A 24,834-nucleotide genomic window follows, 5' to 3' on the forward strand; every position below is an offset into this window, starting at 1 on the left:
TGACCTGAGCCAAAATCAAGACTCGACTGACTGGGCCACTCAGGCACCCCGCAAATGGATAATGCTTTACTTCATAAAACAGTCACATTCTGAGGATCTCTTGGTTATGGAGGGTCTTCATCCCATGTACTTTCTAACACAACCAGGGGGTAATAAAACAGAGGCCAGCACAACACATCCCTGACCTGACCTCTCAACCTTCCAACTGTTGCATTTAACACTCACGATTACCCCACTTTCCAAATTAGAAAACTAGAGTCTAAACCTAAGTGACCCGGGGAGGAAACACAATTCATGACTGTATTTTACAATGCACACGACAATGTCAAGGTCATAGGTAACTTCACAAGCAGTAGAGGACAGGGAAATGAAAGGCGACCTGAGACTCAAACCATGAGCAACGGATTTCACATCCAGGTTCCCCAGAGGATAGATACCAGTTGTCTTCAACCTGGCATCCAGCTATACCTCGAGATAATCAAGAATTTCCAGAGAGCACAGACTGGTGGAGAAATGGTAAGGAAATCCGTTTCCAGAATCCCCATCATTGACGTGTCCATGCTGGTTTTCAGGTGCCCTGCTCATTGTAATCACTTCACAGTCATGTGGGACATCCTTGCTCTCATAGTGCTGATTTGAGTGAGGGTTCACAGCCAATTGGATAACTGCCTGAAAACGTCACTCTTATTTATGTTGTGACCCAAACCCTCAGACATCTTTATGTTAATAATTTGAACGTCAGGATTTGGATGGTTGGCGAATTATTGACACACTGAGGGTAACAATTGTGTATTGCTAGTTAACAGAAGGCTCACTTGAATGTCCCTCAGAGCTATGTCCCTGCTCACACAATTGTTGGAAGAAAGAAAAGGGGAATTCACGGAGAAAAATTCTCATCACTCTGGCTGCCTGAATATATACCTCCGCACACTCCAACATGGGCATTCCAACACGGGACAAGATACAGTTTAAATTAAGGACCTGAACACCAACTGTAGGCCTTATTCAACATCTTTGATTTCAAATGAGAGCCTTCCTTTTGTTTGGGCAAAGTGCCATGGTAATACTCTGGATGGACGGTTGTCAGGACCATCTCTGGTGAAGGGGGGAGCTTAGAAGACATTCCATTGCTCGCGGGAAAGTCATGTTCACGAACACTGCTGTGCGCAGGCAATGCCCATGGTTGATTGCAGTCGTTGCCATTTACAGTGAAGCATTATAGATAAGATTGTGTAGCACAAAGACTTTGATAGAAATGCATCTGGTGTAAGGATAGGACATTATCAAAATTTGGATACATTCAATGCAACTGATGTGCGCTTTTGCTGGGAACTATGGTAAAGAATCGCTCCATACAAAGTTGTTACAATTTCCAGAAACAAGAGCAGCCTATTGCTTGTATTCATGATTTATATGCTATTTATTGGGCGAACATATTTATTCATGAACAATTGTTGGTCGCTAACGGGTTACATTCCAATTCACACGAACCATCCCTGTCGCTATGAAAGTATTAAGCCAACGACATTAAATTTGTGCCTTTTTACGAGTGGTGTGTGAGGATATGGGATTAATTTATTTTTCCTCACGGTGGTGTGAAACGTTTGTCACAGAGATGCACGTGTTTACATAAACGGGGAAACAAAGTCAGGCTGTCTCTGAAACAAAGTCAACTCTGACCCAATCTGATAGTTTTGTCAAGAAGGTCAAACTTTGGTGATCACATTTTATGACAGATTTTCCATTCATGAAATGAGCTCCAACGTTTTAGCAGAGAGGAAAGCATGGCCTGGCCCTTTGGTGCCCCCACATCGGCCTAGTGTGGGGCCCAACCACAGACTCACTGACAGGCCTTTCTGTGGGTGATGATGGGTTAAGACGAAAACAAGGCCTCCCTGTGATGAGGTCCAAACGCACAGGAACATAAACACCATCCAAACCCAACATGAATAAACCCTCCTTTCCTGGCTAATGTGACGGATTGTTGCCCCTCACCAACCTCAGCTCTAGGGCCGGTTCCCTCCTGTATTCTCACAGGGGGGGTTCATTAAGACCCTCATAGAATCATCTGGTTCACGCACCTCCCATCCATTTGCGTGTCCGGCATGTGGAGTGTTTGTGTATAGAACACAACTCTGTAGGGGAGCGTGGTCCCAGGTCACATGACTTGGTCACCAGCCAGCCCCAGGATCTGAGAAATACAGAAGGTCTCCCCAGACCGCAGTGAACCCAGTGAACCCAGTCCCCTTGGACAAATTGTGCGTCGGGTCACCATCCTCTGAGGACATGTGCCTCAGCCTGGTCTGAGTGTCCCTGAGACCTGCATTGTGCTGCTTCCTCTGTCTGGAATTGGGGCTTAGTCCAGCTCTTGGCATGAACAAAGTGGTTCATTTGAAAGGTACCTAGAGCAAAACCTGAAGAGCCTCATGAGGACATTGCCTTGTTTGTCTAAAAGACACATCATTTCATTTAACGCAGGAAGCAGCCCTCCCTATGTTTCTGTACCTGGAAGATGAATAGTGCTGGCTTTATAATGATCTAGATCGATCAAAGTGGCAAAGTCCCAAGTTATGTCAAAACCAGGTAAGCGTCACTTGCCTGGTGTGTTTGTATCACAGGTTGCATTTTCTACATCTTAATGTTCTTCCCAGGAAATTAGTTAGCCGGTTACACAAGGACGATGTTGTCGTCTGCCTCATTTTCATTTTATTTTCTATTGATCTTTCTTTCTTTCCCTCTCTTAGGAAACTTTCCCACTCTTGGGAAAGACTGATCCAAAGATAAATAATTCATTTTCATGTGTACATTTTTATGACAAATTGTCAAATATCCAAAAAAAAGGTAATTAATTAAATTGTACTTCTTGGGTTCCATGGGGCCCCCCCAGTTCTCACACTTTCTGACATCTTCTATCCCTGACTGCTGTGGTCTCAAATGTCCCTCCCAAACCCATAAGCTGAAACCTGACCCTAATGACGGTGTTAGGGGGTGGGGATTTGGGGAGGTGCTTGAGACATGAAGGTGGGGCCTCATGATCTGGATTGGTGCCATTATAAAAGAGACCCTACAGAGCTCCCTCAACCCTTACTCTACCTGGGGACAGCATGAAGAGTTGGCCATCTGTGACCTGAAGATGCTCTCACCCGACCACGCTGGCCTCCCAACCTTAGATGTCCAGCCTCCACAACTATGAGGAATAAATCTCTGTTGCTTCTAAGCCCCCCCCCCCCCCCCCAGTTTGTGGTACTTGGTCACAGGAGTCTGAATGGACTAAGACACTAACCTCGGGATCCTGTTTTAAAAGGGCTTAACTGATCAAGTCAGTCCCACTCACACTTAAGGGCAGGTGGTTATACAGGTGTGCACGCTAGTGAGGCAGGCATCACGGGGACGTTCTGGAAGTTCTCCCACGCCCAACCCAGAGAGTGGCATAATTAATTATCTACAAAACACTTGGTTTCTGGACCCACAAACTCTTCTTTGTCTGTGCTTGCAAGTTGTGGACAGGCGCTGACTTGATGGGGCAATTATCAAGGAGCTATTCCTTACTTCACTTTTCCCAAAGACCCAACAGCAAGACAGAGCCACCTTGTCTCCGGGTACAATGGCAGCAAGACTGCAACGCGTGAAAACATCAGGTGACTTAGGTCTGAGATCTTCGCTAAACTTACCTGTCCTCCAGACTCTACAGATGCTTCTTTTTGGTGGGACTTTTTAAGTCTGTATTTTTATTCCATGTAGTTAACATACAGTGTAATATTAGTTTCAGGTGTACAATACAGTGATTCAATGCTTCCATACATCCCGCAGTGCTCGTCATGGCAAGTGCCTCCTTAATCCCCATCACTTATCCCCCACCCCCCACCCAGCTCCCCTCCGGTGACCATCAGCCTGTTCTCTGTAGTTAAGAGTCTGCCTCTCGGTTTGCCTCTCTCTGTCGCACCATTTTTTTTCCATTTGCTCATTTGTGTAGTTTTGAAAATTCTACATATGCGTGAATTCACGTGGTATTTGTCTTTCTCTGACCTATGTCACTTAGAATTATACTCTCTAGCTCCATCCATGTTGCAAATGGCAAGATTTGATTCTTTTTATGGCTGAATAATATTCCATTGTGTGTGTGTGTCTGTGCGTGTATATACATATATATACATACATACATACATACATATATATACACATATATGGATACACGAATGGATAAAGAAGTAATGTATATGTATGTATATATATGTAGATGTATGTGTATATATATATGTATATACACATAAGTAAACTACACATTACTTCTTCTTTATCCATTCATGTATCCACAGACACTTGGGCTATTTCCATGGTTTGTCTATTGTAAATAATGCTGCCATAAACATCAGGGTGCCTAATCCTTTGAATTAGTATTTTTGTATTCTTGGGGTAGATACCCAGTAGTGGGATTGTTGTTTTGTAGGGTAGTTCTATTCTTAACTTTCTGAGGATCCCCCATACCGCATCCGGAGTGGCTGCACCAGTCTGCGTTCCCAACAGTGCAAGAGGGTTCCCCTTTCTCTACATCCTTGCCAACATCTGTTGTTTCCCGAGATGTTAACGTTAGCCATTCAGACAGCTGTGAGGTGATATCTCGTTGTAGGTTTGATTTACATATCCCTGATGATGAGTGATGTTGAGCATCTTTTCATGTGTCTGTTGGACATCTGGATGTCTTCTTTAGAGAAATGTCTGTTTATGTCTTGTACCCATTTTTAATTAGATTATTTGTTTTTTGGGTGTTGAGTCGTATACGTTCTTTATAGATTTGGATACTAACTCTTTATCAGACATGTCATTTGCAAATATCTTCTCGTATTCTGTAGGTTGCCTTTTAGTTTTGTTGATTGTTTCCTTCACTGTGCAAAAGCCTTTTATTTTGATGAAGTCCCAACAGTTTATTTTTGGTTTTCTTTCCCTTGCCCCAGGAGACTTATCTAGAAAGAAGTTGCTGTGGCTGATGTCAGAGAAATGACTGCCCGTGCTCTCTTATAGGACTTTTATGGTTTCAGGCCTCACATTTAGGTCTTTAATCCCTTTTGAGTTTGTTTTTGTGTATGGTATGAAAAGTGGTCCAGCTTCTTTCTTTTAATTTTTTAAAAGTGTTTATTTTTGAGAGAGAGAGAGAGAGAGAGAGAGAGAGAGAGAGAGAGAGTGTAGGGAAGGGGCAGAGAAAGAGGAGACGCAGAATCTGGGCTGTCAGCACAGAGCCGGACACGGGGCTCAAACCTACGAACTGCAACATCATGACCTGAGCCAAAGTCAGATGCTTAACCAACTGAGCCACCCAGGCGCCCCTGATTCAGTTTCGTTCTTTTGCATGTTGCTGTCCAGTTTTCCCAATACCATTTGTTGAAGAGACTTTTTCCCATTGTATATTCTTTCCTGCTTTGTCAAAGATTAACTGACCATATAGTTGTGGGATTACTTCTGGGTCTTCTGCTCTGTTCCATTGATCTATGTGTCTGTTTTCATGCCAATATCATACTGTCTTGATCACTACAGCGTTGTAATATAGCTTGAAATCTGGAATTGTGAGGCCTCTAGGTTTGTTTTTCTTTTTCAAGCTGTTGGTTTTTTGAAAAGGATTGCATTAAATCTGTAAATTACTTTGAGTGGTATAGACATTTTCACAATGTTCGTCTGTCCAATCACGTGTGTAGAACATCTTTCCACTTCTTTGTGTTATCTTCAACTTCTTTCATCAGTGTTTTATAGTTTTCAGAGTACAGACATTTCATGTCTTTGGTTAGGTTTATCCCTGGGTATCTTATTATTTTTGGTGTAATTGTGAATAGTATTGTTTTCTTAATTTTTCTTTCTGCTGCTTCATTATTGCTGTATGGCAATGCAACAGATTTCTGTACATTAATGATGTGTCCTGCGACTTTAATGAATTCATTTATCAGTTCTTGTAGTTATTTTCTAGTCTCTAGGGTTTTCTATATGTCATCCACAAATAGTGAAAGTTTTACTTCTTCCTTACCTGATTGGATGCATTTTATTTTTTTTTGTTGTCTGATTACTGTGGCTAGGACTTCCAGTCCTTTGTTAAATACGGTGGTAAAAGTGGACAACCTTGTCTTGTTCCTGATGTTAGGGGAGAAGCTCTCATTGCTTTTCACCATTGAGTATGGTGTTATCTGTGGGTTTTCCATTTATGGTTTTCATTTATGGTTTTTATTTATTATCCCTCTAAACCTACTTTGTTGGGGGTTTTATCATGAATGAATGTTGTACTTTGCCAAATGTTTTTTCCACATCTACTGAATGATCATATCGTTCTTATCCTTTCTGTTATTGATGTGATATATCTCATTGATTTACAAATATGGAACCACCCTTGAAACCCGGGAGTAGATTTCACTGGACCATGGTAAATGATTCTTTGAATGTATTGTTGGATTTGGTTTGCTAATATTTCGTTGAGAATTGTTGCATCTAGGTTCAGTGCAAATATTGGACTGTAGTTTACTTTTTTAATGGTGTCTTGATCTGGTTTTGCTGTCAGGGCAATGCTGGCCTCAGAATGAACTTGGAAGTTTTCCTGTTTCTTCTATGTTTTGGGATAACTTGAGAAGAATAGGTATTAACTCTTCTTTAAATGTTTGGTAGAATTGTACTGTGAAGCTCTCTAGTCAGACTTTTGTTTCTTGGGAGTTTTTTGATTACTGATTTAATTTATTTGTTGGTTATCATCTGTTCACATTTTCTCTTTCTTCCTGGTTCAGTTTTGGTAGTTTACATGTTCCTAGGAATTTATCCATTTCCTCCAGGTTGTCCAATTGTTAGGTATATGCTTTTTCATAATGTTCTCTTACAATTGGTTGTGTTTCTCTGGTGTCGGTTGTTATTTCTGCTCTTTGATCTGTGATTTTATTTATTTTAGTCCTCTCTCTTTTTTTATCTTGGTAAGTCTGGCTAGCGGTTTATCAAGTTTATTGATTCTTTCAAATAACCAGTTCCTGGTTTCATCGAACTATTCTATCATTGTTGTTTTTTGTTTCGTTTTGTTTTTACTATTTCCTTCCTTCTGCTCATTTTAGGTTTGTTGGTTTTTCTTTTTCTAGCTCCTTTAGGTGCAAGGTTAGGTTGTTTGAGATTTTTCCTGCTTCTTGATGTAGGCCTATGTTGCTATAAACTTCCCTCATAGGACCACTTTTGCTGCATCCTAAGGGTTTTGGACTGTTGTGTTTTTATTTTCATTTGTTTCCGTATACTTTTTAATTTCTTCACTTATATCCTGGTTAACTGCTTTATTATTTAGTAGCATGTTACTTAACCTGTATGTAGTTGTGGTCTTTCCAGTCTTTTTCCTGTGGTTGACTTCTGGAGTCATAGCATTGTGCTCAGAAAATAGGCATGGTATGAGTTCGATCGTGAATTTGTTCAAGATTGTTTTGATATATGATCTATTCTGGATGATGTTCCATGGGCACTTGAAAATATTGTGTATTCCTCTGTTTATGATGGAATGTTCTAAACATCTGTTAAGTTCATCTATTCCAGTGGTCATTCCAAGGTATTGTGTCCTTGTTTATTTTCTGTGTAGATGATCTGTCCATTGATATAAATGAGGTGTAAGAGTCCCCTACCATGATTGTATTATTATTGATTAGTTCATTTATGTTCATTATTAACTGTTTTATATATAACGGTGCTCCTTTATTGGGTGAATCGATATTTATAATGGTTTTATCTTGTTGCATTTTCCCTGTTATTATTACATAGTGTCCTTCTTTGTCTCTTGTTTCAGTTTTGTTTTAGTCTATTTCACCTGATATAAGAATTCCTAACCCAGCTTTATTTTGACATCCATTTGCATGATAGATGTTTCTCTGTCCCTTGACTTTCAATCTGCAGGTGTCTTTAGGTGTAATATGAGTCCCTTGTAGGCAGAATACAGATGGATCTAGTTTTTTTTTTTTTTTATCCATTCTGTCACCTTATGTCTTGATTGAAGCATTTAGTCCATTTACATTCAAAGTAATTATCAGTAGACATGCATTTATTGTCCTTTTATTATTTGTTTTGTGGTTGTTTCTGAAGGTTTTCTCTGATTCTTTCTTGTCTTTCATGGTTTTCCACTTTTCTCTTACTATATATTTGGATTTCTTTCACTTTATTATTTGCAAATTTATTAGTGGTGTTTTTTTTTTAATTTTTTTTCAACGTTTATTTATTTTTGGGACAGAGAGAGACAGAGCATGAACGGGGGAGGGGCAGAGAGAGAGGGAGACACAGAATCGGAAACAGGCTCCAGGCTCTGAGCCATCAGCCCAGAGCCTGACGCGGGGCTCCAACTCACGCACCGCGAGATCGTGACCTGGCTGAAGTCAGACGCTTAACCGACTGCGCCACCCAGGCGCCCCTAGTGGTTTTTGATATACGGTTACCATTAGCTTTTTACATGACCTCTTCTGCACATAGCAGTCTATATTAAGGTGATGGTCATTAAGGTTTGAACCCATCCTTACTCCGCTCCTCCCCAAGTTTTAGGTATATGTTATTATATTTTGAATCCTTTTATTCTGTGAGTTCTGTGGCTGACTTTTATAAGAATATTCATTTTTACTGCTTTTGTGTTTCCTATCTTTATACTATCACTTTTGGTCTCTCCTTTCTACTCAGAATCCTCTTTAATATTTCTTGCAGGGCTGGCTTAGTGGCCATGAACCCCTTTAGTTTTGTTTGTCTGGGCAACTTTTTACATCCTTCTATTCTGAATGACAGGCTTGCTGGATATAGTAGTCTTGGTTGCAGATTTTCCCTATTTCGCAGTTGGAATGGATCATTCCATTTTCCTCTGGCTTGGAAAGTTTCTGCTGAAAAATCCCCTGCTGGCCTGTTGATGTTACTGTCTTCTTTTGTTTGCTCCTTTGAATTTTTTTTTCTTTATCACTATATTTTGCTAATTCAATTAAAATATGTCCTGCTATGGATCTGCTTTTGTTGACTTTGATGGGAATTCTCTGTGCCCTCTGGATCAGGATATCTGTTTCCTTCCTGAGCATAGGGAAGTTTTCAGCTTATTTCTTCAAATAAATTTTCTGCCCCCTTTTCTCTTTCTTCTTCTTCTGGGATTTCTATAATAGGAATGTTATTCTGTTTGATGGAGTTATTGAGTTCCCTAAATCTATTCTCATTTTGCATAATTCTTTCTCTCTCTCTCCTTTTTGGCTTAATTACTTTCCATTACTATGTCTTCTAGGTCATTAATTAATTCCTCTGCTTCTTCCAGCCCACTGTTCATTCCATCAAGCATATTTCTCATCTTGTTTATTGAACTCTTTATGTCTGCTATGTTTTTCCTTATCTCTGTGTTAAGGGTCTCACTCACATCTTCCACTGGTTTCTCAAGTCCAGCAAGTATCCTTATGATAAATTGTATCTGTTTTAATTAGATCTCTGGCTATGGCCTTGTCATTTTCCTTTTGGGGGGGAAATAAATTTCTGTGTCTTCTCCTGGGCTCCTAGGTGGTTCAGTCACCTGAGTATCTGACTTTGACTCAGGTTGTGATCTCTCAGTGTGTGGGTTTGAACCCCTCATGGGTTCTCAGCACAGAGCCTGCTTTAGATCCTCTGTCTCCCTCTCTCTCTCTCTGCCCCTACTCCACTCACACACTCCCTCTCTCTCTCAAAAATAAAATAAACATTAAAGAAATTCTCTGTCTTCTCATTCTGTCTGAGTCTCTGTGTTAGGAAAGTCAGCAGCTCCTGTTCTTGAGGATCTTGGCCTTATGAAGAAGGCCCTGTTGTGGAGTGTCTCCTATTCCCCAGGGCCTGGTCCTCTGGGGAGTTTCTCCAATTTGTTTTGCATATGCTCTGCTGTCCTGTCCTGGCCGCGTCATCTGCCGAGGCTCTCCTTGCCAGCTGTGGGCAGTGTTTGGTTCCTGGCCTGCATGTGGCACATTTTAACTACGTGTGCCCTGATCTCTTTGTGAAATGAGACCTGATGCCACCGCCACTGGAACAGAGGCTCTTCAAAACTCTTGGGTCAGGAGACACCGCGCAGGCCTATCTTCTGGCACAGGGCACCCGCCTCTCTGGGTCTAAGGCAAGTGTGCCTGGGTGGGGTGGTTTAACCAAACTGTGGGGAGCAGCCTTGCTGTAAGCAAATGAGATAGCCAGTGTGGATGCTGACTGGTTCGCACATGTTTAGCTGAGAGGTTGGGGAGACAACTGGTATACCAGCCAGTTCTTTCATTCCCAGAGGGGTCACTCTGTGAATGCTGCGTCTCTGGGATGCACTCTGAGGCGAACGAGTAACCTCCCCGCTGTGTGCACCAGGTGCTCTTGAGATGGCTGTTTCCACACAGTATGTCCACGGGTTGTTTGCCTGCCTTTTCCCCAAGAGCAGCACAACGGCCTCTAGCTCTATGCCAGCCAAGCCCGATGACCTTGAAACTTCCAGGCTGTAATCCCCGCTGGTTGAAGAACTCTCAAAATGTGGCCCCGCTCACCTTCCTAGCCAATTGTTATGCAGATTATTCCCCGCCCCCCCCCCCCCCCCCCCCCCCCCGTGAGCTCCCGTGTGCTAGTTTGTCTCTCGCCCTTCTCCAGGGACCACAGCTCCTTTCCCACCACAGTGGCCATGATCCATTTTTGCTCCCAAACCATTTCTCTGAACTTCCTACCTTCTTCAGTGTGGCCTCTTCTCTGCCTTTATTTATTTATTTATTTATTTATTTATTTATTTATTTTTAGTTATTTATTTTGGGGGAGAGAGAGAGAGAGAGAGAGAGAGAGGTGGGGATGGGCAGAGAGAAAGGGAGAAAGAGAGAAAGAGAGAGAGAAAGAGAATCCCAGGCAGGTTCTCTCTGCACTGTCAGCACAGAGCCCCACATGGGGCTCGATCTCTTGAACCTTGAGATTATAACCTAGGCTGAAACCAAGAGTCGGAAGCTTAACCGGCTGATCCACCCAGGCATCTCTCTTCTCCGCCTTTAGTTGTGGAGTTTGTTCTGTCAGTTTTCAGGTCGGTTTCTGGGGAATTTAGGGTGATTTGAAAGTTACCCAGTTGTATTCATGGGACGAGGTGAGCATCCTCCTACTTGGCCTCCATCTTCCAAATATCTCCCCTACAGATGCTTCCACCAACAGAAAACCTTCAGCACTTTTGAGCTGTTTCCTAACCTCTACTCAAGTTATTATCTATTTTCTTTATGCACAACTACCCATTCCCTCACCACCTGAAACCCAGTCGTTCTTTTTTCTTTACCCCAAAAAGGAGAATCCCGTGATCACTGTGATCACTTGACTTCTGTCAGGGAACCACCCATGCCCTGTAGAAATCTTCTATATAGGGATTCTTTTGGATAACCCTTGTTTGTATATGTCGATAGTAAATGCTTAAAAAAGAAAGCTAAAGCATGCCAAGGAGGCCGTGCTATCCCAGACATAAGTTCACCCTTGAGATAAATGCTTTTCATAAAAAGCAAATCAGTATAGACAGTTAAATTAATTGCCTTTGCCCAGACCTTCCTACTGACAAAAGATAGAACAGCAAATTTCATACCGATAGGAAGTTTGTAAATACGATCTTGTGTTGTTCTCTGAATTCGAATTTCTTTGGAAACAAAGATTTCCTTATCACTACTGGAAACTGTATGAAATGAGCTGTAAGTTACAAGGTTTTGAGAGGCTTTGCTATTAACTAAGGACATATCCATAATAAAGGCAGAATTTAGCAAGAGTGCTTTGTGGCGTGACCCACAGTAGCAGAAAAAATTAGGGCACGACATTGAACCAACGTTGATAGGGAGATTGTAAGAAGTATCGCTGATGTATTTTCCAGTGCTTGTGCCACCTGCCAATGACAGGGCCCTGACAAGAGTGTAAACAAAGGGCCACACAAGAATCAAAGCCTCAAGACTTTGATCACTCTCTTCTTTGAGTGAGTGGTTTGTACTGCTGGAAAACAATTGTGGTCGTAATTACAAACATTTACCTGTTTGGTTGTATTTTTCCAACCTAGTGATTCCCAAATCTCCTCTCCTGTAACAAGGGCACATGTTTTATTGGTGCTGTATCAAGCTGGCCTGAAGAGGTTTCCTTTTACTCTCCAAATTTCTGCTTTCCTTTAGGCTCCACCAACCTGCGGAAAATAAAAAGAGAGAAGAAGTAGGAACTTCAATCCCCAAATAATCAAAGCTCAAAGTCTCTCAAACTTCCAAGGCCCCAAATCCTAGTTTCTATCTCATGGTAAACTTGGGAGTCACGCGCTAGCTATTGAAGCTTTATTTCCAACAGGGGCAGCCTAAGTTTCCAGAATACCCACCAAAATAGCTTCCCCATGAACTGAAGCCTGGTTACTGTAAGATACTCCATCTTACAGTATTTTAAGATACTTAAGGTACTTAAGATACTGCATCTCCCTCCCTCCCCAACACTAGAGGTGGTTCTCCATGATGCTCTGGGTCTTTTGATTGGAGAATGGTATTTAGAAACCAATATCTGAACTAGATGTGCTCATAGCCACTGAGGTGTCACCAGCCCTTCTTGGTGGATGGAAGAAGGAGATACATGTAAATCTGCTAATATGCAGCTACACAAGCCATGTATATTTATTTCTAACTCTCTCATAATGTTTATATAATTTTGAAGCACAGGCCGGCGCTTTTTGTTTCACTTTTGTTTCCTACAGGTGGAGGTTTAATTATTCTGGTATGTATCAATTTGTGAAGACTCTATTTTCTCTCCTTCGAATTGAACTTTTTCCCACTTTTGTAAGAACTCAGTGGTGTAGATTTATTTCTGGGCCCTCTCTTCTGTTCCATTGAGTTGTGTGGCTGTAAGTCTATACTTTGGCCAACACACCATTTTATTATTTGCTGTACCCTAATAATAAGTTCAGAAATCAGGTAGTGGGAGTTCTCTAACTTTGTTATTTTCCAAAGTTGTTTCACTATTCCAGTCCCTTTGCCTTTCCATATATACTTTAGAATAAGCTTATTACTGTCTTTGAAAACCTGCTTGGATTTTCATTTGAATTGCATTGAACCCATAGAACAAATTGGGGGCAGGAACTGACATCTTAAAAATATTGGGTATCCATAAATATTATATACCTGTCCGTTTATTTGTCTTCTCGGATTTATCAGTGTTCTGAAATTTTCAGTATACAGAACCTGCACGTAGTTTGTGAAATTTATCGCTAAATGTGTTTTGGTGCTATAGTAACTATATTGTTTCTTCACTACCGAATTCCAGGTATTCACTGATGGCATATAGAAGTATAATTGATTTTTAAGCTTGTTTTGTATTCTACAACCTTTACTAGATGTCCAGTGAAATATCCTCTTCCTGTCCAACTCACATCCATGGTGGGAGGTCTCCCAGGCTGCACTGAGCAGGCGGGTCATTCTTGTGCAGTGACACGTGCTCCTGGTGTCCTTCAGCTAGACAGTCATGTGTGAAGCACTTGAGGTGAATGTGTTTTTATTTTAAAAAATTGTTTCTGGGGCGCCTGGGTGGCTCAGTTGGTTAAGTGGCCGACTTTGGCTCAGGTCATGATCTCGCGGTCCGTGAGTTCAAGCCCCGCGTCGGGCTCTGTGCTGACAGCTCAGAGCCTGGAGCCTGTTTCAGATTCTGTGTCTCCCTCTCTCTCTGACCCTCCCCCGTTCATGCTTTGTCTCTCTCTGTCTCAAAAACAAATAAACGTTAAAAAAAATTTAAAAATTTGTTTCAGGGGTGCCTGCGTGGTTCAGTTGGTTGGGTGTCCGACTTCTGCACAGGTCGTGATCTCTTGGTTCAGCATAGAGCCTGCTTCGGGTCCTCCGTTGCCCCCCCCCAACCATCCCCCCCACTCACGTTTTCTTGGTCGCAAAAAAAAATATTTTCTAAAAATTAAAAAAAATAATTTCTGTTTCAAAAACTTCGTATCAGCATTAATAGTATTTCAATACTCTGAGTTTATGTCTACGTGGAAGAATAACAGAAATATTAATAACACTTGATGATGTTAGTACAGTCTCTTGGGTACTGCGCAGAAAGTGAGCAAGCCAATGAGAGTGTGGTTCCTCCATTCTTTTTGCAAGACTGCCATTTCCTTTATATTCCGCAAAATTAAAGGAGAATTTATTACGCTGACCCCTCATAGTTGAAAATAAATTTGAGAGTTTTTAACGTGATAATTTTCAAGAAGAGTTCTGTATTGTTTCTATTTAAAACTCTCCTGTGTCCCCACTTATGTGTGTGAACAAGTTTTCAAACAGTATGAATTCATTGAGTTGAAATACCTTCATTTATGTCACTGAAGAATAGATTTCCAATGTCCAATGCAATTTTCTTTTATTTGCTTAACTAGATTTTATCAACTTTTGCATACATGTATATTATTTTGATCGATTGTGAGCCCGTAGTGATAAAAAATGTAACTCAGTCCAGAGGGTTTGTTAAATTATTTAAAACCTGGTCTTTAAAAATGGAAAATTTTAATTATAAACATTTTCTCATACAAAAGGATAATAACATGAAGTAATAAAAACGTTCAAGTCTCAAATATATTACATTAAATCTGATTTTTATGGTGGAAATGAAATTAGAAAGTTACTTTAAGAAGGAAAGCAAAGTAATTAAAATTATTGCCTGGAAAAAATAGCTTGTTCAAATCAATTTTAAATGGGTGATGATAAGTGTCCGTTGTCATAGACTATGATAGTTCCATTTGTTATATTTAAAAGACACACGTGATGATTTTATTGTTATTATTGGCATTTGTGATACGCCAAACACAACATTCTTTGCAAGCTTTAAATGGATGATGATTTTCCAATAAGAAATGTTAGATAAAACAAACAAGCAAACAAAGAACAAGCCTAGGAATATTTAGTTATAAAAAATATTTTGGGATACAGAAAGCAAAATTATTTATTTTTACATTTATTTATTTATTTATTTATTTGAGAGAGAGAGACAGAGTAGGGAAAGGACAGAGAGAGGGAGAAAGAGAATCCCAAGCAGGCTTTGCACCCGCAGCAAGGAGCCTGACAGGAGGCTCGAACTCATGGACTGAGAGATTGTGACATGAGCTGAAACCAAGAGTCAGATTTTTAACCAACGGAGCCACCCAGGTGGCCTGGAAAGCCAAATTTATTGACTATGATACTAGATGGCCTTTTGCAAGTTAGATTAACTGTCCTTGCCCTAAGTATTTCTTCCACAGTGTGTTACATTGGGCTAGCTTGACTCTCAATATTTCTTACGTTCAGCATGTCTGCTTGTCATTGGTTTTGCCTGCACTAATTGTCTAATCTGTGTGTGCATCAGAACCTCCTGGGAACTAAAAAAAAATATTAAGATTTCTAAATCCATATCAAACCTAATTAAAGAGATGTTCCGGGAGAAGAATAACCAGAGAGAGCACGAGTGTCAGGAAAAAAAATTTTTTTTCTCGTTATGAAATTTATTGTCAAATTGGTTTCCATACAACACCCAGTGCTCACCCCAACAGGTGCCTTCCTCAATACCCATCACCCACCCACCCCGCCCTCCCACCCCCCATAAAGGAAAAAAGTTTTTTAATAGCTCCCGTGGTGAGGATAGGACGTCTAGTGCTGGGGAACCAGTCTACACAGTCAGTATTGGTAATGGTTTTTCGACTCAAATCATCACTGTGATTGGCCAGTTTCTACAAAAACAGCCTGTGCATTTGCATAATTTATATATGCAGATTTGGAAACACAGACTCAATGGTCATGTGCTACACCTGTTTTCTCTTCAAACAATAAATCTGGATTTGATTTGATCGAATCAAATAGCTTAATCTATAACCAAGGGCAAATAGAAATAAGAGACCTCAAAAATAAAACACATGAATTCTTGTGTATCCTACATGGAAGGATTCGGACCAGAGTGAAGTCAATTTCAATGCCAGGGGCTGGAATCGGTTTATGCCGCAAAATCTTTTTATCCCTGGGTATAAATCCTTTGTCTCGACTCAATTGTTCAATTGTTCACCTGCGGAGACAGATGGAGAGATGTAACCTAACAGGAAGCCAAAGACACACTTGTGTTTCCTACTTATAGGGGCTGGTTTCCTTTACCTCATTTCTGAGCAAATCTCTTCTTACGGGGTGCATTATGTCTGTTCATTCCTCCTTTCTTCTCTCTCTCTGAAAAGGCGTCGATGCTGTTTTACTTCTTGGAAAAAGAAAAGTGATCATTTGTGTAATGTGGTAGCCTGGATCATTCCTGGTAAACCCATTCACCAGTATGTAGTGGCCCCACTGAATGCTGGTTCCCAGAATCAGTAAGGTCCATTCTCCCTGCAACAACCAAGGAGATAACAGAATAGAGAAGAATGAGAGGTACCCTTATATCCAAAAGTCTTCAGACCTTGGATGAAACATTTTACTTTTTTTAGAAAAGTTTATTAATTTATTTTGAGAAAGAGAGAGACAGAGAGAGTAGGGGAGGGGCAGAGCGAGAGAGAGAGAGAGAGAGAGAGAGAGAGAGAGGATCCCAAGCAGGCTCCACACTGTCAGCACAGAGCCCGCAGGGCTCAATCTCATGAACGCTGAGATCATGACCTGAGCCGAAATCAAGAGTTGGATGCTTAACTGACTGAGCCATGCAGGCACCCAGACATTTTACTTTTTAGGAGACAAAGAGATGTAAAATTTGATCAGTCATAATCTGAGTGATGGTGGCACCCTCTGGGGGTGTCTAACTTGAATCTGGAGCTGAGTGTCCCTCCTGTGTCACAGATGCAGCAATAGAGTTAAGATTCAGTGTTCCATCAGAGTTACATAAAGTCATCTAATTTTTTGGTATTGAGTAAAATCAGTTAATTGGATTGGAGCTGTTTTCTTACTCCTCTTAAACGATGGACACATTTATAACCAGGAACAGAATAGTTTAAAGGGGTCAAAACCAGTTAAGATCTTTCCAATTCAGAAAGAATTGGTTCATAGTTGGCATTTTATGTATTCATGCTGTTGTGATGTTTAAAAGAATCTGGGCTATAATTATAGACCTTACAGCTATACTTTTTAATGATTATTTTTGGGAGAGAGAGAGAGAGAGAGGCAGAGGGAGACAGAGACTCTGAAGCAGGCTCCAAGCTGTGAGCTGTCAGCACAGAGCCCGACGTGGGGCTTGAACTCATGAACCGCGAGATCATGACCTGAGCTGAAGTCGGACGCTTAACCGACTGAGCCACCCAGGCGCCCCTAGCTATACTTTTACCTGTGAGTTTTAAGTTAAATAATTATTAAATTGTGTACATTATGGGATTAAAGGACACTTTAAGCATAAAGTATATTTAAATAAATATAAAGTATAAAGCGACAAACGTACTACATTAAGAAAGTTGAAGCTCTCGAGAATAAATTGTCCTTGGCTACCACATTAAAATACTTAAGATGGAAGTTAAATATATCATCCTGTAGATAAATGGCTTTGAAAGGTCACTATTTAGCAAACTTTGTAAATGAGACCAAATATTATTCAAATGCTCATTTAAAGTGATTGCTAACATGTGCAAGGCTTATAAATAGAATATTTTGTAAGTTGAATTAAAAGATTAATAAATATCTAGTTTTTTTTATAGCTTTAATAGCTGAAATGCTAATTGTTTCAATTGTAAGTAAAGCTCTGATTAGATTTATACATATAAAAATAATTCTCAAGGGCATGAAGTTCACTCGACATATGTAAAGGACTCAGGACCTGAATCAAGATGTTTCCCCTCCCCAAATTTGGGAACAAGGTCAGAAATCTTCACCACTTAGACCATAAAAGTGGTCTAATTAGTTACATAAAAAGAATATTTTGGAAAGGTACTTGTGTTACTAATGATTTGGAGAATCAGAATAGGGAATGTGGAGTAAACTGTACGTGTCAGGTGCTATGTTCACAGTAGGCGTCTATTTGTGTCCTGAAAACCTCAAGGCATTCCTCTGAGTGTAGATATTATTGTTAGTCCCATGTTACTGATGGACTACAGAAGGCCAGTCGAGGTCTGATAGGGTGAATTAATTTCCCCAGACCTACAGCTGGAAAATAGAGCCAGCTTATAAACCCTGTTCCTGAGCATCAAACTGTTCTCATCATGAAGACACAACACATCACATCATTCAATCAAGGGATCCAGGAGTGCCAATGCCTAGGGGTACTTGGACCCCAATGTTTCTAGCAGCGCTTTCAACAATAGCCCAATTATGGAAAGAGCCTAAATGTCCATCAACTGACGAATGGATAAAGAAGTTGTGGTTTATATATACTAGTTGGCAATGAGAAAGAATGAAATCTGGCCTTTTGTAGCAACGTGGATGGAACTGGAGGGTGTCGTGCTAAGTGAAATAAGTCAGTCAGAGAAGGACAGATACCATATGTTTTCACTCTTATGTGTATCCTGAGAAACTTAACAGAAGACCATAGGGGAGGGGAAGGGGAAAATAAAAGTTAGAGAGGGAGGGAGGCAAGCCATAAGAGACTTAAAAACTGAGAAAAAACTGAGGGTTGATGGGAGGGTGGGAGGGAGGGGAGGGTGGGTGATGGGAATTGAGGAGGGTACCTGTTGGGATGAACACTGGGTGTTGTATGGAAACCAATTTGAAAATAAATTTCATATTTAAAAAAAAAAGGACGTAGAGCTTTCTCTCAGATATTACGAGGACCATACTCTTTCTCTACTTAGACATGGGACCTGAGCATCCCTTTGGGGAACTCCAGTGAACACTCACTGCTCAATGACAGTATGTTTACCTGCGTGCTGATGGGGCGTGATGTGCTCACAGGTGGTCTTTGTACGTAGTTGTTCTGGGTTCTTGGTTTAAAACCTCACACTGTCCCCAGGAGAGATGGCTGGAGGGGACTTCCCAGATGAAGTCCTGGGACATTAAGGCCAGCAGTGGGAGCATCTCTTCAATTGGCCACAGGAGTGCGGTCCGAGGACAAATGTCTGCAGGCATCTTGGAGAGGCTTTGAGGTGAGAGCTTGAGAATCAGCACAAGAGGGCAGAGGAGCCCGACTCTCTCTAGATGAGTCCTGGAAAATAGCCTGGAGCCCACAGGTCTGGGATCCAGGAAACATGAGGTGATAGAGGAGGGCAGGAGGAAGAGTGAGGATCAGGAACCAGGACTACTGCTTGCTTTTAGAAAGTTTAGAAAACAGACTTTCTTGGGGATCAGACAATTCAAAGAATGGGAAAGCGAGCTAACTCCTCTCCCAATCCCTGCCAACCTCCTCTTCAGTCCAAGTATGGAGATTTCCCAGAATTGTCATGAAGAGGCATAGTGTCTTGTCATACAGAAGATTTCCCACATAGTCCTCTGGACTGTAATTTTCCCTGTGAAACAGAACCAAGAACGAGCTTCGCTAAGATCAGGGAGTGGGTGTCTCTTGGGGAGACACACAGACGTCTCTTTTCTAGTCCTTGTGCACAGAGGATGAAGAATTAAGCAAATCCGAGGCTGATAAAAGGCAAACGTTCACGGAAAGAACGTCTGAAATCCAATGTCAGGAAATTGTAGCAGATTTGGACCTTCCAGGTACAGGGAAACTGACGCATGATTGGTGTAGACCTTGCCCTTCAGGAAGTTATAACAAACTCCTCAAAGGTATTGGGAATCCTGCATAATCCCCATCCCCTAAATTACCCAACATGACACGGTCCACTACACTACTGCTCTTCACACGAATGGAGCAAAGGACAGGACCCCGTGTCACATGGCTCACACACCTGTGCTGCAAGAGAAACAGGGGATTCTGGTAGGTGATCAAGAGGTGTTGACATGGGGCATTCGCTCCATATTTGGTGTGTGTGTGTGTGTGTGTGTGTGTGTGTGTGTGTGTGTTTGAGGGGGAGTCATGCCCAAATGTGTCATCCAAGGCAGAGGGCTTGAAGTGGGAGTCTGAGACATGAATAAAGACAGGTGTTAACAATTTCTGTAAAAAGGAAACAAGAATCTGTAGGGCAAAATGAAAATTCGCATGACTGCTACTAGCATTGGCAAGGTGCTTCCAGAAAGATGAGGACAGGCAGATCCTGTGTGGTCCTGGGGACATATTGTGTGCACAGTCAGACCGATCAGGAGACTAAGGAGAGGAGCTACCTGGAGGCTGTTGGAGGAACTTTGTGGAATCTTTTGGCTTACTTTGTTGTGTGGGTATAAGGACACCTGAGGGGTCTGGAGAGGAAGGGAAATGCTGATCCATGCTTCTGAGGAAGAGAATGGAGAGTCTGGCTTTTCTCTGGCTTGTTTTTACTGCCCTTGGAACTGCCCTTTCCTCAAAACCTTCCCAGAGGTGGTTGTATTAATGGCTTGTTTCCCTAAGCATGGCGCCAGAAAGTTCTCTCTCTAGCTACAGGCAAGGTCCTGGGCCATGGGCCAGTTGGACTTCTGAGGAGAACATGAGCGGGTCTTTTGTAGAAGCTCCCAGATGTCAGGAACCTTGACTTCCTTCTTCCTGCCCTATTTGACAGAGCACCTGCCACAGAGCAGTTAGTGATCAATGAACACGTGAGCCTTTGGGGGTGGAGTTTTGATTGGCTAACCATCTCGCTCTAAAGAGGAAGAAACAATTATGGTTCCCAGTTTTACTCCTATTTTACTCTTTTCCCTACGTTTACCTAAACTCTACTAACACGTCCTTAAATCACAAAGCTCATCACTGGGGGCACTTGGGCACAGAGCCTGCGATTGTAAATAAATACAACATTGGTGTGTGTTTTCCCTATTTCCATGGCACTGTTGTGTTAGTACCAGTCCTTTTGGAAATAAGAGTCTTTGTATATGTGAAGATTCTTGGGAGATGTCCTGAGATGGAGAGATCTCAAGAAGATAGTCCTGAGATGGAGAGATCTCAAGAGATAGAGACTCTCACTTTTTGTGCATCTGCTCTGCAGAAATGACGAGTTACTTGATACTAAATACAGCAAATGGATAATGATGCTGGGTGTCCATGTGGCCGAGTGAGTGCCAGAGATGCCTGGCCCTCCAGGATAACCCCATTTTTCCATGGGTGCTGATGGACACAGACTGACATCTCCTCACGGGCAGGGCAATCCTACAGGGAAATGACAGTGTGGTCCCCTATCCAGTAACATGCAGTACTGAGGCCAAATCGTGCATTGGGTCCTGCACCCATTTACTCATCAAAGAAATGATACCCTGGAAGATTTCCATGATTTTGCCAATGGAACTGACATTATTTCAAAGATTGACATTTTCTCATGCAAAACATATCCCTGTCAGAGCTAGTGAGCTATAATTATGACGCTTTTTTTTCCTCTCGCATTACATATTTATCATTTCCCTTTAGGGGTGTGGTCTGCGGAAAGGCAGACCCCTTTCTGCCGATATCACCAGTGTAAGAGCCAAGCTCTGTTCCCTTAGCATGATGCCTCTTCAAGTTTTACTTTCTCAGTCAACACATTTTTTTCCTGCCCCTGAGATTATTAAAATAAGAAGTTGTTCTCATATGCTTTTGTTTGATATTTTAGATTCACCGGGGCTGCACTTAATTCACAAAAAGCCTTGCCCTTTAGAAGACATTATATTTTAAAGCCCAAGAAAACTAGGGCAGGGGAAACTTTTCTTGAATCACACTCAGAGAGGAGGATGATTTTAATGTAATGTCTTTGGATATAGCAGACTAATATTTAGGTTTTCTTTCTGAAAAAAAAAACAACAGAAAGGATCTTTGGGAAGAGAAGAAAAAGTCATCGTGCTTATGAAAACATTTGTTTTTAAATGTGCACCATTTTTATTGCTTTTTGTATACAGAGAGTCACACGTTCCTGAATCAGAAGGAACCCCAAAGGCCCCTTGGCACAGTTTTCTCCAGAAGGTTTTGCACTGGAAGGAGGAGCATTGAGCCTTAGGAGTTGGCCCGTGCTGTTCCTTGACAATGCTTATGATTTGGAATGTTCTTACTTCTATTAAGGTCAAATTCTTTCTTTGACACTTCCGTCACCAATTCTCATTCTACAACAGAATGGTAAAAGCTCTTCTCTGTTTTTTTTCCCCCAAATAAGTCCTTCTTACATTGGAAGAAAGGCAGAATAAGCTCCTAAATTATCTTCCTTGTGACACGGACATTTAAATATGTTCTTTCTCTCCGCATTGACTCGGTGCCTATATGATGTTTCAGGATCCCATGCCAAGAGGTGAAGGGTATGGCCTTTGCTCTTGCTGTCCATCAGGGAAGGCACTCAAATAAAAGTGAGTGTTGGGATAGAGTAATATCTCTGCACATATTCGTGTGTGTGTGTGTGTGTGTGTGTGTGTGTGTGTGTGTTTCTGTGGCAGAAGACAGAGAAAAGAGTACCTAACTAACTTGTATTATGGAGAGGATAATGAACCAATAAACACCAGTCCTACAAAATAAATCCTGAAGGACGTGCACGAGCTTTCTAGGTACACAAGGGAAAGAATCACCTTCTAGAAGATGTGAAAGTTCATGGAGAAAGCAAAAGATAACGAGAGCATATCTTTTGTTATTGCTGTTGTTACTGTTATTGTTTTAGTTTCATCGGAGTCCAGTTGGCACACGATGTTACGTTAGCACCAGGTGTGCAGCCCAGAGATTCAATCACAGTGATTCAGGCAGCAGCAGCCATCTGTCACCGCGCAATGCTGTTACGATATCACTGACCGTATTTCCTACGCTGTGCCTTCTATTCCTGTGACTTATTCCCTCCCTAACTGGAAGCTTGTACCTCCCTCTCCCTTTGCCTTTTTCTGTCCATGCCCACCACCCCCCCGCCAGTCATCAGTTTGCTCTCAGGTCTGATTCTGCTCTTTGTTTGTTTATTCATTTTCTTTTTTAAAGGCTCTACATGTGAGTGAGATCATATGGTATTTGACTGACTCAGTCTGACATATTTCACTTAACATCGTACCTGCTGGGTTCATCCATGCTATTGCAAATGGTACGATGCCATCCTTTTTTACGGCTGTGTAATATACATGTAAATATACATCTACAATATATCTTACATATTCTTAATCTATTTGTCTTCTGATGGACATTTAGGTTGCTCTCAAATCTTGGCTATTGTAAATAATGCTGCAATAAACATAGGGGTGCATATGTCTTTTTGTATTGGTGTTTTTATTTTCTGTGGGCAAATACCCAGTAGTGAAATTATTGGATCATATGGAATTTCTGTTTTTAATTTTTTGAAGAACTTCCATACTTGTTTCTAGCATATACATAAAATATGGAAGACAGAGGAAAAAAAGAAAGAAGGTTTTTTTTTTAAAGTTTATTTATTTTGAGAGAGAGAATGAGTGGAGGGGCAGAGAGAGAGGGAGAGAGAGAGGATCCCAAGCAGACTCCATGCTCAGTGTGGAGCCCAACATGAGGCTTGATCCACGACCATGAGATCATGATCTGAGTCAAAATCAAGAGCTGGTGCTTAACTCACTCAGCCGCGCAGATGCCCCCCAAGAATGTTTTTTGTAAACTTAAATGACCATTAACTTGATATAGGCTGTTACATACTCAGGATGTTATATATAAGCCTCATGGTGACCACAAGCCCAGAACCTGTAATAGATACACAAAAAATAAAGAGAAAGCCAAAATAACACTCCAGAAAAACATCAGTCACAATGAAAGAAATCAAGAGAAGTAGAAAGGACCAGGGAAGAACTTCCAAACAACCAGAAAACAACAAACAAAATGGCAATAAGTACATACCTGTCAGTGATTCCGTTACATGTAAATGACAGCATACCTTATTGTGTTCAGGGAAGACCAAGGAGCTTAGCAAAGCTGTGGCTCAGTGTTTATGAGGGAGACAGAGGTAAGCACAGGCTGAAATGGCAAGTGGGGGCTCAGATGATAAAGTGCCTTGATTAAGTCTACTGTGTACATTGTGTGGATCACAGGAGAGTGCAGGAAGACTTAAAAGGGACCAGGCTTGGGCTCAAAAAATAAAATAAAATAAAATAAAATAAAATAAAATAAAATAAAATAATTCTCCCCAGTCTGGTGCATAAAATGGGATGGGATGAGAAGGCCAGAGCTGCCCAGCACAAATAAATCACAAATAAATAAAATGTTTGAATAAGTAGATACAGTAGTAAAACAACTCTGTTAACACTGTTTGCATAAATAAAAGAGAACTCTAGTGTGTCTACAAGGAATGTAAAACTACAAAGATCATCTATCAGATTAAAAAAAATTTTTTTCTAATGTTTATTTATCTATTTTTAATTTATTTTTAATGTTTATTTTGAGAGAGAGACAGAGCATGACTGGGGGAGGAGCAGAGAGAGAGGGAGACACAGAATCCAAAGCAGGCTCCAGGCTCTGAGCTGTCAGCACAGAACCCGACACGGGGCTTGAACCTACGAACCGTGAGATCATGACCTGAGCCAAAGTCGGATGCTTAACAGACTGAACCACCCAGGCGCCCCTAATGTTTACTATTTTTGAGAGACAGAGCATGTGCAGGGGAGGGACAGAGAGAGGGAGACACAGAACCCGAAATAGGCTCCAGGCTCTGAGCTATCAGCACAGAGCTCGACTTGGGGGCTTGAACCGGGCAATCATGAGATCATGACCTGAGCCGAAGTCAGACGCTTAACTGACTGAGCCACCCAGGTGCCCTCCGCTATCAGATTTTTCAAAGAACTAAATAGTATATCTGTAAATGAAAAAAAAAAACCACCCAATAACTGAAATGTAAAAGTAACTAAGTAACTATTGGGGTGCACTATCGGATTTCACAGAGCTGTGGAGGGATTCAGAAAGTGAATGGGGAGACTTTAGTGGAGTGCACCCCATAGAGACGAAGGAATGGGGAAATACGAAAATCTCTGGAGCATTAAGTGAAAATCTGGAGAATAT

The sequence above is a fragment of the Acinonyx jubatus genome, chromosome A2 (genome assembly GCF_027475565.1).
Source record: "Acinonyx jubatus isolate Ajub_Pintada_27869175 chromosome A2, VMU_Ajub_asm_v1.0, whole genome shotgun sequence".
Taxonomy (NCBI): domain Eukaryota; kingdom Metazoa; phylum Chordata; class Mammalia; order Carnivora; family Felidae; genus Acinonyx; species Acinonyx jubatus.